Source organism: Arvicanthis niloticus, chromosome 8 (assembly GCF_011762505.2).
Source record: "Arvicanthis niloticus isolate mArvNil1 chromosome 8, mArvNil1.pat.X, whole genome shotgun sequence".
Taxonomy (NCBI): Eukaryota; Metazoa; Chordata; class Mammalia; order Rodentia; family Muridae; genus Arvicanthis; species Arvicanthis niloticus.
Window position 1 is genome coordinate 5399931 of NC_047665.1, and position 16274 is coordinate 5416204.

Sequence of the window (16274 nt, forward strand, 5' to 3'; positions counted from 1 at the left end):
CTCATGCCACAGCCTCTGTGTGGAGGTCAGAGGACAGCTGGTGCCAGACAGTTCACGGCTGCTGGACACAGGAGAGTCTGTTTTTTTTTCTGGGTGTGGCTTCTGGTACTCTGTCCATGCTCCTTCAATGACCCCACATTGAGAAGAAGAAGAACATAAGGTAGGAGGGGACATGCTGGGGACAGTTCGGGATGACAGGGAGAGTGGGACGGTGGATATGATCAATACACAGTGTACACATGTATAAAATTGTCAAAGAACAAATTTTAAATACTTTTTTAAAATTAAAAAATCACATCAAGTTGGAGTGTGTGGAGCTGGCAAGGTGGCCAGCTGAGAACAGCACCTCTGCACCAATCTGCTGACCTGAGTTCAAAGCCCAGAACCCACTTAAAGGGAGAGAAGGGAACCCGCTCCACAAAATTGTCCTCTGATCTTCACACGTGTGCTGTGACCTGCACACCCACTCATACATCACTCATGCACACACACACACTCACACACATACTCACACACTCACACACTCACACACTCACTCACACAATTATGACATACACACACACTCGTACACACTCACACACACACAACTCACACAAACACAATCACACACACTCTCTCTCTCACACACACACACCATTTTTTTAAATACCAGATATGTCACCTACCTGTTGCTATAGAATATACTACTCCAAATCTTGCTGGCTGAAGGCATTCCCATGAAGCCCACTTAAAATAGCACACTATTTCTTGGAAGATGTCCGTAAACTGGTTGAATGAGCTCATTCAGCTGCGTTTATCTGGAGCCCACAAGACACAGCTGGCTTCGGATGGTCTTGTCTGGGACAACATACCTTCCTTCTATACATCACTCACACTCCTAGAAGTCTAAGGCTATTTTCCATGGCGTTACTTGGGTCCCTTTATAAAATCTAGAGTAGGCAAGGCCAGCCACCACCAAAAGGCTTGCATACAGGGAGATGCAAAAGACAGGGTCCAGCCACACAAGCATTTGTTGTGCTTGAAAGTGACATCAGAAGATCGCATGCTTGGAAGGTCACCAAAGGAACCCCAGCTCTGTCCCTTATGCACACAGCTGAGGTAGAGCATAGTGGTCTGGGGTTAGAGGACAAATCTCTTCCATTATACTGAGGCTGGTAGGTGGAGGACAGAATCAGGGCCCTTCCACCTGGGGCTTGGGTATACATGACCGCTGCTCAGTCAGTGCAGGACATCACGGTCAAAACGGCGAGGAAAACATTCCAAGGAGGAAAGAGAAAACATTCAAGCCAGTAGAGTAGCGAGTCCTACACAGCATGTTGATGTTCAAATGACTTCTGTGCAAGGTCTGACCCATGTCCCCAGAAGAAGGTGTTTATAATAAATGAACTAAATGGTTCATCTTGGGAGCTATGTTGTGGAAGATACTGAACACATCGCAGAGTCCCAAGGCTACGAACTGTACGGAGCAGAGGCAGGTGCATGCTTTGTAGTAGGCTTGGAGATCCTTGTGCTCAGACATGCACCAGGGAACCTGGAATGCTAGCACAGGGGGTTGTTCCTTCAAGGGAAGGAATGCAAAAGCTGTTTTCTGCCCAGAAAGCTGGAGCTTTCCCACCTTGTGACCTTTTCTCAATCTACGTGGCCAAAGAGTTTCTGATACCAGACCCTCCTTTAGACCCCTCTCATAAACTTGTTTTTTCTTAGAGTATCTTCATGGAAAGTGTCACATGCACTTTACAAAGGGTTTTGATGTGGTCACATCTGATCTGTATTTAGCTTACTTTGTTCCTCAAAGAGATTTAGGTATCCTCTGTTGAGTAATTGAGATAAAGTTAATCATCACAAGAATCTTCATCACATTGTGCTGTGTTTAAATACACCTAAAATAAACAATTTGGAGGCAGACTCCCACAGTTTGAACCAGTACCAGCTACTGGGTCGTGTTGCATCAAACCGCTTTTTTGCCTACCACAGCTCATCTCCCTGAAGGTTGAAGAGACACCACTACTCCAACAACCTGGCCATGACAAGGACTTGTCAGCACCCACAGTCCCTAAATGACACAGGACACCTGAGGGGTCAGGGGTGAGTTTCAGTAACCTAAATCCTAAAGAATGAATGAGCTAGTCAGTGCTTGAAAGCTCCCTATGAGAAAGGATGTCTTTCCCACATTTCCAAACCATTGCAGACTCAAGAATCTTCTAACACTATTTAAACATACATACATACATACATACATACATACCATATACACATATATGAGAAAAAATTAGAGGCACAAATATAAACAAACTCAAGACACAACCATATTCTCACTAGATCTAATAGTTATAAAATTACTCTGTAATTATCAAAGTTAGAAATAATCCCTCCCCAAACAACCCACCTACTGGTATAGGTCTATGACACACACTTGGGGTACACCCTGGCTGGCAGTTGCCAGATTTTGTTTGCCAGACAATGTTTGCAGACAATCATTACTAGGTTTGGTCAGGGGTAACGGTCCTGGGAGTCGAACCCACAGCCTTGCACATATTAAGATAATGTTTCACCACTGAGATACATTCATAGCCTGGTGTCCTATGCTCTGGGATCAACACTTTACATAGATTCACCTTGACCTCTCACTTACTGACTCCATTTAAAGACAAGAGGCCCAAAGCCTGTGAAAGCATCTCTGAACCTGGTGTCAATGGCCAAGGTGAAGTTTTCTTATACTGATGGATGGAGTGTGGGCTTGGATAAAAAAAATGAAAGTATAAATATTTTCACTACCCTCCATACCCTAAGGCTCAAATAAGGGCAGGAGTTGCCTAGAATGCCCTCCATGGAGCCTGAGAGTAAGTGGCCTTTGACTTTAGCACATCTTTGCTGGAGCCACTTGCTCCTCCCTAAATGCAAGACCTGGAGTCTAGCCAGCAATGCCCCAGGACTGACTCAGCTCAGGAGGCTGCTCCTCCCGCTCCCTGACCCTCTGTACCCCTCTGCGCACAGATGCAGATGATGCCTGGAACCCTGGGGCGGCTCCAATTGGTTCTGTGATCTTTGAACCAGGTGGGATCAGACAGAAAACCATGCTGCCCGGGTCCTTACAGCTGAGACAGACTCCTTACAGGCTCTGTGCCAAGTTTCCAAAGGTGGTGTCTTGTGGGCACTTGTTTTAATTTGTCACTTACTCGGATGAACGGGAGTGAGCTGAGCTTCAGGAACTCAGGCCACACTGTTTAAACTCAAGGTCCCGGTGCCTTGGGCTTCCTTGGCTAGCACCATGGACAGCAGAGCATCCCTCGGGCCCTGTTCCCAGGACCTCCTTATCAGAGGAAGCTTTTAGCAATAATCCCTAAAGAATATTTTACACACTTGGGAGATGAAGAAGAGGGCAGCTTGGAGCCTCGCTGCCGATTGCCTGGGTGAATATGGAAAAGAGAAAAGTGGTCCAGGTCCTCTACAAAGCCTTCCTCAGGCTTGCCTACCAAGTACACTCCCTCTGTCAGCTTCAAAGCTCTGCCATGGAGATCTTACTGCATAGGGAAGGTGCTATAATCTGACAGTGCGTGTGTACCCCCCCCCCAACACCAAATGCATATGCTGAGATGCGATTATCATCATGTGAAGTCTCTAGGAATCCATAGGGCAAGCCATCACACTATCACACGAATAGAATTCGTGCCCTTATCGAAGAGACCTGGGAGTCGGTCTCTCACCCTTCCCCGCAGTGAGGGGACAGTCAGAAAACGATGGCCGGAGGCAGACACCAGACACCAGAGCAGCTGACATCTTGATTGTGGACATCTCGATAAACAATGAGAAATCGATTCCTATTGGTTTCCAACTACCTCGTTTCTACATTTTGTCATGACACTCCACGTCAATTACTTAAAACCAATAACTTCTTAAGTCATGTTTACTTCCAGTACTGCGGCTGGCCAAACATGCAGGCTAACTTGCAGTGCTGCCAGCTGGGTTTCAGGAGCAAGACTGTCCAAAACAAGTAAAGGTGCTATATAAATTTAAAGTCCATTCTAAGATCTAAAAGTAGACGCCAAGATTGGACAAAGCCTTTAAAACTGCGCATGCCAAGGCAACAAAATAAAACACAAAATGAGCTAAACTGTGAAAAGATCGATGGCATCGTGGAACCAAGCAGTAGTCGAGAAGAGCCAGGCCAACTCCCCCTTCAATTAAAAACATCATTTTTTTTTTTTTTGATGAAATGCAGGTCATTAAAGTCAAAGTATCATTTACAAAACTTAAAATTTAAGGGGAAACTTATTTTCAGGTAAAGAGAAGCCTCTAGGAGCAAAAAGCAATGTTTCCCAACATCAGAGGTTTCCAGCAGGGACTGGCCACTGTCACCCACACTGTAACGTCTTACCTCAGGACAGCAAAATGAAGCCCTGGCTCCACCCAGAACTGCTGTCAGCATCGCTTGCTCCTCATTGTGAAGAGGGAAGGAGACCTCTCCCATGGCCAATGATCACCTGTGGAAGTGTCTGCCCCACTTGCCTGTCTCTGGTCTGTGGGGCACTTCCGCATGTCAGCCCCACAAGGCCACCCAGACATAGCTAAGGACTCTGGGAAGGGAAGCTAAGCCAGCCAGTGTGCCTCTTGGAAATCTGGAGCTGTTACCCAAACTTCATTGCTAGAATTCTGTCAGCAAATTAATTTCCTGCTGCCAATTTGGTTGAGAATTCCCCATTGCTCTCACCCAACGACAAGTTAGCCGATCAACAAATCTGAGGGTATGTTCAAGAAGAGGAAAGCTACTAGGACCCTGGTTACCCTGTGTGTCCTGATAGCTAGAGATTTTAATACCTACAATTTTCTTCTCCTGGTTGTTTTGTTCTACAGGGTCTTACTATGTAGACCAGGCTGGTCTTGAACTCACAAAGATCCTCCTGCCTGTGCTTTTCTGAGTGCTGGGATTAAAGGTGTGTTTCATCATGGGCGTGTTTCACCATGACTGGCTAAAACTGGAATTTTTTAAGAGAGACTTATTTTCTCCATCATTTTAGAGGCTCAATAAACAGAATAAAACCAATTTCTCCAAGTGCCTGCATCTGTTTAAATGAAATTTTTCCTCAGATATATCTGAAGTACTCAAACGGATATGAGGTCCTTTTTGGCCTAAAATCATAGTGATACAAATGGCCATTAATTAGACACCCTGAACATCGGTTAGAAGTCTTTTCCTTTTCTTATTCTAGATGTGCTATTCTGTCATAATTAAGTAAACTCACACCTGCATCTAATTGGAGTACACCTTATATCAACACAACAAAGGAGCATAAGTCCTGATACTTCATTCTAGTCTGGTTTGAGTTTTACAGATCTGAGGAAGAGGCCAAACCTGACAAACTCTATCTGGCTAACAGTGTGACCTGGAACTTTTATCTACAAAGATGCTGAGTGTCCTTTGGATTAAGTCTGCTTCGGGGTTTCACTAGCACTTTCCTTCCTGGATGCCGGTGCTTCGCTAGGACAGATTCCATTAGATGCTTCCCTTGCACACCTCGGTCTTGTGATCTCTGCTGAGTGGAAGCCACCCTGACCTCCTTGAAAGTCAGATGAGCTCAGCCTTTCCCACAGGCCCCAGCTAAAAGTGTGGGTCTCTCGGGTCAGCCAGAACCATCCTTTCCCAAGCTCCAGATGGCTCTGCCCCATTAAGCCATTAGTAGGCCAACCCTAGGTTGTGTTCCGAGCATCCGTAATTGCAAGGAGCATGTGAAGATGAGGATGGGAATTGGTATTGATTCTTCCTACTCTGTTCTGTGAAGTGTTCCTTACACTACAGAGACCCAAGTGCAGACTGGCTGCTATAACAATACTCACCAAATGTGCTCCACACTCCCAAAATTAATATCACACCCTGCACGCCAACTTTGTACACCTCTAAGTGCAGGTTAGATTTTTACCATTTAAGAGAGGCTTTCCAGAGTGCAGGTGGGCACATGTGGGTGCAGGTGGGCATAGGTGGGCACAAGTGGCCACATGTGGGCAAATGTGGGTACAGGTGGGCACAGGTGGGCATAGGTGGGTACAGGTGGGCATAGGTGGGCATAGGTGGGTGCAGGTGGGCATAGGTGGGCATAAGTGGCCACATGTGGGCAAATGTGGGTACAGGTGGGCATAGGTGGGTGCAGGTGGGCATAGGTGGGCATAGGTGGGTACAGGTGGGCATAAGTGGGTGCAGGTGGGCACAGGTGGGCATAGGTGGGTATAGGTGGGCACAGGTGGGTACAGCTGGATCCTAGTTCCCACTTGTCCTCTCAACCAGTTTGAGAAGTGGGAAAGACTGTACAACCATGAACATGAATTCTTCCTTTGTGGTTGAGGGTTTTCCTCTACAGATATTTCCAGCTCTACATTTAAAGGAGGTGACGTAATGACGGCAGACAACGGCTACTAACCTGAGACCATTAGAAGTTATGTACTTTTGAGATCACCAGCCTTAAAGTTCTTTTTCAAGAGACACCAGGTCATATAGAACCAGGAAGAAGCTGTCTTCTCTGTAGTCCTCTTTGAGGGTGGGGAGAGGAAGGGGTGCTTGGTTTAGTTCCCCTCATGGCACTATCAGGAGGTGGTGGAACCTTTATGGGTAGGACCTAAAGGAAAGAAAGGGAAAGCATGTCCTCAGTGGGCACGGTGGGTGGGTGGGGCCACACACACACAGCTGACCCCTGGGAACCATTTAACCACGTGGTTTGCTCTGTTAAGTATTTCTCTATGATATGCCAAACAGCCATAGGGCCCCAAAACAATAGCAAGCCGTGTGAAGGAGACTCCCAAACCACAAAGAACATTCTTTTTTGGAGGGCGAGTCTGAGGTGGTAGGGAAGGGCCGGGATAAAGCCTTGCTATGTAGCTCAGAATGGTCTGAACTGATCTTTCTCCTTTGGCCTTTTAAATTCTAGGATTCAAGGTACATAGCCTCATGCTTGGCTCACTGAAGCTATTTTTAAATTGGCGATCTTCTGACGCTATTTTTAAGTTGGCGATCTTATGTATTTTGTTACAATAACAGAGACACAATTAACAAAAACATCCTGCAAAGTAAATTTAAAAAACAAACAAAACCAACATAGTATTCCTGACTGCTTTCCAGTGAGTTTTACCTTCACACACTCAGTTGTGTCTCAGGATGGGACGTAGCATTTCAAACACCCCATGGAGGATGCTCTCGAGACTGCTTAGGAAATCACTGTTTTCCCTTGTATCTGATGCTTCTCTAGTGCTGTGATAAAGCACCTATGACCAAAAGCAACTTGTAGAAGAGTTTATTTTGGCTTACAATTCCAGAGAGAGAGAGAGAGAGAGAGAGAGAGAGAGGATAGAGAGAGGGGAGGGGAGGGGAGGGGAGGGGAGGGGAGGGGAGAGGAGAGGAGAGGAGAGGAGAGGAGAGGAGAGGAGAGGAGAGGAGAGGAGAGGAGAGGAGAGGAGAGGAGAGGAGAGGAGAGGAGAGGAGAGGAGAGCCTGTAATGGCCAGGGAGGCATGGTAGCAAATGGTGGAGCAGGAAGCAAAGACACGTTGGAAGCCCCGCCCACGTTGGAAGCCCCGCCCACTTCCCCTCTGCAAAGCTGCACCACCGCCAACAGGGGGCCAAGTGTTCAAATACAGGAGCCTGTAGGAGACATTTCTCCATTTCTCTTTCAAACCACCACAGTCTCCCCCCTCTGACTGCTACCACAGTAATTCACCGAAGCTGTCCTTGGAATCGGTGTAAGTGAATAACATAGCTACCTTCTTTCATGCCTGACTTCTTCAGTCAGCAAAGGTTGGTGAGTTTTGTCTGTGTTGTAAATATATCTACTGTTTGATCTTTTGTTGCTATGTAAGAATCTCATCAAAATTCTAGCACTTTCTTTTTACATGCACATGTGTGGGGCCTGCAGGAGCAAGAGGGCACCAGATCCTCTGGAACTCTGAGTCACGCGCAACTGTGAGCATCCTCGCAGATGCTGGGAAGTAACCCATGTCCCCCACAAGAGTAGCAAGTGCCCTTAGCTGCGGAGACATCTCTGGAGCCCCATAATTATGAATCGCCTCGATGACAGATGTTGGGACTGTGACTAATCTGGAGCTCTTAGGTCAGTGCCTTCTTCCATGTCAGTGACAGGAACTCATGTTTCACTCAGCACTACTCCACAGAGGAATTCACACAAATCAACAACAGTAAACTAGAGGAACACAAGATATTAAATAAAGGCAAATCTCAATGCCTCTGTGAATAAGCCAGTATGCAGCCTTCTGGTTTTTTACACCTGCAATAATTGGGTTTTGAGACAGAGACTGAGCTTCCTGGAAGTCAAACCCAAGAGGAAAACAAGGTGAAGTATGTAACCGTCAATCAGGAAGAGAAAGCCAAACCACTGTTAGCAATAAGTTCCAAGAAAATTCTTCATGTTCAACTTCATGGTACGAGTTTTTGTGAGACAGAATTCAGCATTCTGGGAGACGCTCCATGAGAAACACACTCCTGTCTCTAGATCATAATAGCATAGTATCCCCATAAGAGGATGACATGCCCAGAGGTTAAACAATATCAGTTAGTGAGGTGTGTGTGTGTGTGTGTGTGTGTGTGTGTGTGTTTGTGCATGTGTGCATGCATGTATCTGTCTGTATGTGTGTGCAGTACGTGTGTGCAGTACGTGTGTGCATGTATGTCTGTGTGAATGTGTGTGCATGTGTGTGCATGCATGTATGTCTTGGTGTATGTGTATGCACGTGTGTGCATGTGTACATGAGTGTATGTCTTTGTGTGTGTGTGCATGGGTGTGTATGTCTGTGTATGCATGCACGCACAAGCATATGTGTGTGTATGTCTGTGTGTATGTGTGCGTGTATGTACATGCATGTGTGTGTGCCTGTACTCACATCATATATGTATATGACAAGAAAGCTGAAGCAGAACTTCCTGGAAGAAGGATGTGACCAGAAAGAGGGACAGTACTGAGACCAATGAGACCAAAACAAGAATACGTAGGTATGAAGCCATCATGTCAAAACCCATTGTATCCTATGCTAACTTGAAATAATTCTTTTTTTTTTTAGCCTCAAATTGTGTTTTTCAAAAATCCAAAGCTGTCTACCACACCCCATATATTTTCTTACATAGCTATGGGTTCTTAGTGTTTTTGACTTTCACCGATTAAGCCAACCTTGTAAAACTTGAGACCTCATAAATACCACCAAAGTGGCCCAAGGTGGTTTCCTAGGAGCATTGTCACATTGTGTTCTGTTGCCATTTACAACCCAGAAAATGTCCCAGTCTTTACTCCCAATAAGGGTGAGAATAAACAAGGGTCCACATTACACAGTTCTTAGTGGCACTTGATTGCCTGTGTCTGCTGGGATACAGCCAGCCCCACCCCCACCCCAAGGCTTTCTCAAAGGAAGACTCACCCAGGCCATGCCACTCCTCTGAAACTTTCCTGATTGGAGGTGTTTTATTGCTCATATAATTTTAATACCATCTCAGTGATTATTGCAGGGGCCTGATACAGCTTAAGTGGATTCTGGGGGCAGTACAAGTAGCTCCTTTTAAATTTTTAAGCAGAATTGAAGTTTACAAAGAGCACATGCTTCAGTAACAGCAAGGCAGACGTTGAAACAGTCTAGCAAGGCAGCTGAATTCTTACTCCGGGAGCCTGCTTGCACTGCGCCCCCAACAAGTGCAGAACTAATTGCTTAGTGCTCGTCCACAGCCAAGGTTGTAATGTTTTCTAACTTACAGGCCATTGTCAAGGAGTATTGTAGGAAAAACGAAGCAAGAAAATATTCTGGTTTTCTTAGACAAGAAGCCAATCAAAAGCAACTGGGGAGGAAAAATACTAACTCAGACACATGAGGACGAACCCTGTGACACTGGGTAAATGTACTTTAACCACCCTAGTGGACGGGCCTAGAGGAGGCAAACTGTCAGCATTTACCAACAGGAAGTGAGTTTTGTTACACACAAGTACTGCTAACACATTAATAACTGAACCATAAATCCTTCCCAGTGAGCCACCAGACGTGGTCTATCAGCAACATTCTACACCATGATGAAGCACTTGTTCCTGCTGGTTGGAACAGAATTCCTCCCAAATCCAGATGCTTGGACTCTTGAGAATTTTCCCTGGTAGAATGCCCAGCTGTGGAACAGTGAGACATCTTGAGAAAGGCAGGGCTGAGGGGAGAGGGCCCTGAGTAGGATTACATTTCAATTTTTCTTCTTATTATGGTGTGTGAGAGAGAAAGAGGCAAAGAGGCAGCGGAAGAGGGAGAAAGAGAGGGAGAGGGGAGGGGAGGGGGAGAGAAAATGCAGATGTGTGGCATAGCACACGTGTGGGAGTCAGAGACAACTTTCGGGAGTCAGTTCTCTTTTCCCAGGGCTCCAGGGATTGAACTCAGATTTTCAGGTTTGAGCAGCAAGGTCTTCTACCCGCTAAGCCATCTCGCTGCCCCTCAATAAATTCTTAAGTTTAACTAAGACACAGTAATACTCTTTTGACTGTGGTCAGTGATGTGTTTACACACCTTGTACCAGCGGTGATGGTCACTGTGCAGCTAATCTCCGAATCCTGTTCCTTGGCCTCTCGGTGACATTTATTACAGTTCCCTCAGATTGCCAAAGGATGCTGTGGCTTCTCTGCACTCTTGCAGCTTTTCCTCCCTTCAGCTTCCAGTCAAACACACTCCACCACACAGATTTCACAGCCCAGAGTTTCGGCCACCCTCTCTCCCAAAAGGCTATCTGCCTTAGTCTTGGAGAAATTCCAAAGGTGTTTTTCTTTGTTAATGCATCTCGCGGGGTTTTTTTGTTTTGTTTTGGTTTGGTTTGGTTTGGTTTCTTTTGGTTTGTTTTGGTTTGGTTTGGCTTTTGTTTTTGTTTTTGTTTTTGTTTTTGTTTTTGTTTTTGTTTTGCCAGCACATGTTTAAGTGCACAGGGTGCCATGCAGTACCCATAGAGGTCAGAAGAGGGCGCTGGATCCCTGGAACCAAGAAACATGGTTGTGCACCACCATTCTGGTGCTGGAAATCTCATGTCCTCCGGAAGGGCAGCCAGTGTTATTAACCACTGAGCCACCTCTCCAGACCCAGAGTTTATTTTTTAAGATAAAAATTTTTAGACATCTTGAATTGATGCACACACCTGCTCCAAGTATCCTGCTCTTCAGCCATTCCTCCTGATTCTCTGGCTGCCTGACTGGAAACCCTCTAGAGCTTCACCAACCATGATGGTAATGGTTTCAGTCTGCACAGTACTTACACTTCAATGAAATGCTAATCTCGGTGTTTCTGTGATTAAACTATTCCACCTGTCAGTAGCATTGGCAATGGATTGGCTTTAAGAAGATTACGATGTGGGCGGGCCTCACATAAGCACGTTAAGGCTTTAAGATCAAAAACAAGGTTTCCCCGGGAGAAACTCTGCCTTGAGACTACAGGGCTCCCCTCATCTGGGATTTTATGTTAGAAGTAACTCAGTGATTGTTTGAAGCCATGCACGGTAACGAATCTACACTGTTTGCTGTTATGTATGAATCCCTAAAGTTTAATTTACAAGTTCTATATAATAAAAAAATTAAAATAACAAGTTAAAAAATAGAACAACTATGAAAATATATCCCATCATAGGGACTTCCAGGCATCAGGAGCTGGAGCTTAAAGTAGGGCCTCAGCCCCTTCCCCTCCACTCATATCACTTCTAGCCTAAAGATATGAGGCTTCGTTCTGCTGTGTGCACCCCGGGTGACACACTGACCCAGCATGTGACACACTGACTCACCTGTGACACACTGACTCACCTGTGACACACTGACTCAGCAAGTGACACAGTGACTCACATGTGACACACTGACTCACATGTGACACACTGACTCACATGTGACACACTGACTCAGCAAGTGACACACTGACTCACATGTGACACACTGACTCACATGTGACACAGTGACTCAGCATGTGACACACTGACTCAGCAAGTGACACACTGACTCACATGTGACACACTGACTCACCTGTGACACACTGACTCACATGTGACACACTGACTCAGCAAGTGACACACTGACTCAGCATGTGACACACTGACTCACCTGTGACACACTAACTCAGCAAATGACACACTGACTCACATGTGACACAGTGACTCACATGTGACACACTGACTCTGCATGTGACACACTGACTCACCTGTGACACACTAACTCAGCAAATGACACACTGACTCACATGTGACACAGTGACTCACATGTGACACACTGACTCTGCATGTGACACACTGACTCACATGTGACACACTGATTCACATGTGACACACTGACCCAGCATGTGACACACTGACTCAGCAAGTGACACAGTGACTCACATGTGACATACTAACTCACATGTGACACACTGACTCACATGTGACACACTGACTCACATGTGACACACTGACTCAGCATGTGACACACTGACTCACCTGTGACACACTGACTCAGCATGTGACACACTGACTCACCTGTGACACACTGACTCACCTGTGACACACTGACTCAGCAAGTGACACACTGACTCACATGTGACACACTGACTCACCTGTGACACACTGACTCAGCATGTGACACACTGACTCACCTGTGACACACTGACTCACATGTGACACACTGACTCAGCATTTGACACACTGACTCAGCAAGTGACACAGTGACTCACATGTGACACAGTGACTCAGCATGTGACACACTGACTCACGTGTGACACACTGACTCACATGTGACACAGTGACTCACATGTGACACACTGACCCAGCATGTGACACACTGACTCACCTGTGACACACTGACTCACCTGTGACACACTGGCTCAGCAAGTGACATAGTGACTCACATGTGACACACTGACTCACATGTGACACACTGACTCACATGTGACACACTGACCCAGCATGTGACACACTGACTCACATGTGACACACTGACTCACATGTGACACACTGACTCACCTGTGACACACTGGCTCAGCAAGTGACACACTGACTCACCTGTGACACACTAACTCAGCAAATGACACACTGACTCACATGTGACACACTGACTCACCTGTGACACACTAACTCAGCAAATGACACACTGACTCACATGTGACACACTGACTCACATGTGACACACTGACTCACATGTGACACACTGACTCAGCATGTGACACACTGACTCACCTGTGACACACTGACTCAGCAAATGACACACTGACTCACATGTGACACAGTGACTCACATGTGACACACTGACTCTGCATGTGACACACTGACTCACATGTGACACACTGACTCACATGTGACACACTGACCCAGCATGTGACACACTGACTCAGCAAGTGACACACTGACTCACCTGTGACACACTGACTCACCTGTGACACACTGACTCAGCATGTGACACACTGACTCACCTGTGACACACTGACTCACATGTGACACACTGACTCAGCATTTGACACACTGACTCAGCAAGTGACACAGTGACTCACATGTGACACAGTGACTCAGCATGTGACACACTGACTCACGTGTGACACACTGACTCACATGTGACACAGTGACTCACATGTGACACACTGACCCAGCATGTGACACACTGACTCACCTGTGACACACTGACTCACCTGTGACACACTGGCTCAGCAAGTGACATAGTGACTCACATGTGACACACTGACTCACATGTGACACACTGACTCACATGTGACACACTGACCCAGCATGTGACACACTGACTCACATGTGACACACTGACTCACATGTGACACACTGACTCACCTGTGACACACTGGCTCAGCAAGTGACACACTGACTCACCTGTGACACACTAACTCAGCAAATGACACACTGACTCACATGTGACACACTGACTCACCTGTGACACACTAACTCAGCAAATGACACACTGACTCACATGTGACACACTGACTCACATGTGACACACTGACTCACATGTGACACACTGACTCAGCATGTGACACACTGACTCACCTGTGACACACTGACTCAGCAAATGACACACTGACTCACATGTGACACAGTGACTCACATGTGACACACTGACTCTGCATGTGACACACTGACTCACATGTGACACACTGACTCACATGTGACACACTGACCCAGCATGTGACACACTGACTCAGCAAGTGACATAGTGACTCACATGTGACACACTGACTCACATGTGACACACTGACTCACATGTGACACAAGATTAACCACAGGCCCCAAGCTCCAATACTAAAAGTCAACATGAGCTCTGTGTCTTCACCACTGTGCCTCTGACTGTGGCAGCATCAGAAAGCAGATCCCATTCTCTCACTACGGCTTCTTTCTGACATGTCCATCCAGTTGCCAGCTTCACCTCTATTGGATTTGGGGGCTTTTTTTTTTTTTTAAGGAAAATAAGGGTTACCTGAGCACAGTCCCTGTGACACTGTGACAGAGTGGAGATGACAGGAAGAGACTCGTGTCCTAGGCAGGAAGAAGAGGGACAACGAGAAATGCCATCACATCCTCAGGGTGGAGTGACAGGTAACAAAAAAAGTAATAGTACATATAACTTCCCATTTGATGTTTTCTGTCTGTATATGATGGATAACTTCAAATGCAAAAATCAAATCATGCAGAAAGGGGACCACCACACAGCTTCAGCCCCTGCCCCGACCTCTACCTGCTAACCTGGCCTGGGACTCGGAGTTTATGCTTAGAGGGTTGCCACAGTTTCCTGAGCCAAGCCCTATGCAACCACAAGCCACTGTAATCTACCACAGTTGATTGATCCAGAGCAGGGGACTCTTGGGTCATCCATTGTGAAAGGAATCTCACGGTGCCTATTAAATTTTAAATTTTATCTTTTAATATTTCACAGGGGAGGGATTTTGAAGTCCTGTAGTTATTGTTATGAAATATAATATGGTGAGGGGTACCTGGTGGGCCCATGTCAAGGTCTCCCCCTGAGAAATTATGCCATGCAACAGATCTGGTATAAAGGGGGCGTTACTGGGGGAAGGAAGGGGAGTGAGAGCCTGAGAAGGGGTAAAGATGGACCCAGGAGAGCCGAGAGAGGAAGAGAGAGGGGTAAAGGCCTAGAGAAGGAGTGAGGCACAAAAGTAAACATGTAGACAGGCAGACAGATGGGAGCAGAGTCATGAGAACAGAGAAAGGGGAGGGCTCTGAGAAGGACAGAAAGGGGGAGGGGAGAAAGAGAGAAAATGAGAACAGAGAAAGAGGAGAGGGAAAGAGGGGGAGAGAGAGCGAGAGAGAGGGAGAGAGAGAGCAAGCTGGGGTGGCAGGCAGTCCTTTTATACCCAGCCCACATGACACACCTGGCAGAGGTGGCAGATAACGATGTAAGCCATTGCTAGGTCCCTAGGAAGAGCCTGGTAGAATCACCCGTAATCTAACAGTTATTGCTATAACTATTATTACTTTTTATATTTTTAAACTGACTTATAATTTAAACAAACTGCCGGGCTACTTGGTCATTAGCCAACACTGGGTTTGGAATGGGTGATGACTCAGTCATAGGGAAGAGTTTACATCACAAGGAGCTGCATGCAGAGGTAGTATTCTCTTGAACTTGGTTGAGAGATGATTCTAAATTTTAGAAATCTAAACCCCAAGTAAAGGTTTAAAGTTAAAAGTTAAAGTATAATCCTACAGGGAAAAAAAAAAATGTCCTACAAATTTCCAAGCTTTTTTTTTTTTTCAAAACACTCTTGTATCTCTAAACACTTGGATGTAAATACTTGGCCCTCTGATTAGGAAGGGATATTTTCTTCTAAATTCTCGCCTGCTAATCAGAAGCAAACAAACAACATACAGTCTCACTTGTTCCCAGTGGAAGAATAATCATGATTATCAAGTCATTTGGTGGTGTGGCTATTGACTAGAAAATCAAACTAATGAGACCACACCACCCACAGTGTATGTTGTCGGGATTAGCCATCCAGAGCTATTATTGGAGGCTTTGTGGGAAGGACTGTCAGCCAAGAGAAGCTACCTAAAACCCTTTCGAGAACCAGCCATTCTAGGTCCTGGTGCCCCACCAATGAATTCTGAAGGGCATTTGTTCCTCTCTCTCTGGTCATTGAAAAGACCAAAATATCACAGAAAAACGTGGCAGAAGGGAAGCCCCCATCACCTCTCAGTCTCCTGGGGATGAACATAAATACCCAATGACTGTGCCTCACATGCATCTACATCCCAACTGTGATGACATGCTTAAGTGACTTACAAGGAGGATGTTTTACATTAGCCCAT